The following is a 1,276-nucleotide window of genomic DNA, read 5'->3' as shown; positions in this document are numbered from 1 at the left end:
TAAGTGAATGCCATTTCAAGACTACTTATGAAGAAAAATTTGAAGAAAAAGATTTGAAACATGAGTAAGAAGAGGAATTAGATCAATGTGAAGATCTTTTTAAGGAAGATTCAAACTATGTTCGAGAAAGTTTTGAAGTTTTGGACACATTAGACAAAGATAAATCATTTTGTACATATATTAAAAACCCTCCAGAACTAGAGTCGAAGTTACTTCTTGATCATTTAAAATATGCCTTTTTAGGAGATTCCTCTACTTTACCTGTTATAATTTCCTCAAAATTAACAATGGAAGAAGAAGAAAGGTTGATGAAAATTCTAAAAAATTTTAAGAAAGCCTTTAGAAGGACAATTGCTGATATTAAATGAATCAGTCCTTCACTTTTTATGCATAGAATTCATATGGAAGAGAACTGCAAACCCAGGGCTAATCCGCAAAGGAGATTAAAAGTTGTTAGGAAAGAAGTTGTTAAGAAAGAAATTTTAAAGTGGTTTGATGCTGAAATTATCTACCCTATTTTAGATAGTCCATGGGTTAGTCCAATTCATTGCATTTCTAAGAAAGGACGAGTAACTGTAACTATAAATGAACATAATGAGTTAATACCTACTAGGCAAGTTATTAATACATACTAGACAAGTTACAAGGTGGCGAATATGCGTTAATTATGGAAAATTAAATCTTACCACTAGGAAAGATCAGTTTCCATTACCCTTTCTAGATCAAATGCTGGATAGATTAGCTGGGCATAAATACTTTTATTTTCTGGATGGATATACTAGTTAACACAAAATTTAAATATCTCCTGAGGATCAAGAGAAAACAACGTTTATCAGTCCTTATGGTACTTTTACTTTTAGAAGAATGTCCTTTGGTTTATGTATTGCCCATGCTACATTTCAAAGATGTATGTGTAGGCGTTATTTCGGGGGTTGGTTTGTGGGGTTACCTGTAAGAAGCTGTCGGTCACCGGAATCAAAATCCCGTCGCCCGCTTCGGAAAGACGTTGAAGTATGAAATCAAACTGACCCCATATTTTTCATAGTTTAAAACGAAAGAGCATTGTACCTCAAATCCTGTATCTATTCTGAAGGATAAACACAAGAATTGAGGATGAGGCTCGATCAAAATAAACTTAGGAAAGCATGACGTCCATTTGGTCTGCGAAACATTTGTATGACAAAAACTATAATTTTTACGATTTATATGATATGCTAGCTAGTGAGGAAGGAGAAGAAATGGATAAGTCGGACATGCTTCCTATAAGGGCAAGCCC

The sequence above is a fragment of the Phalaenopsis equestris genome, unplaced genomic scaffold, assembly GCF_001263595.1.
Source record: "Phalaenopsis equestris unplaced genomic scaffold, ASM126359v1 Scaffold000464, whole genome shotgun sequence".
Lineage (NCBI taxonomy): Eukaryota > Viridiplantae > Streptophyta > Magnoliopsida > Asparagales > Orchidaceae > Phalaenopsis > Phalaenopsis equestris.
This window is presented reverse-complemented; position numbering follows the sequence as displayed.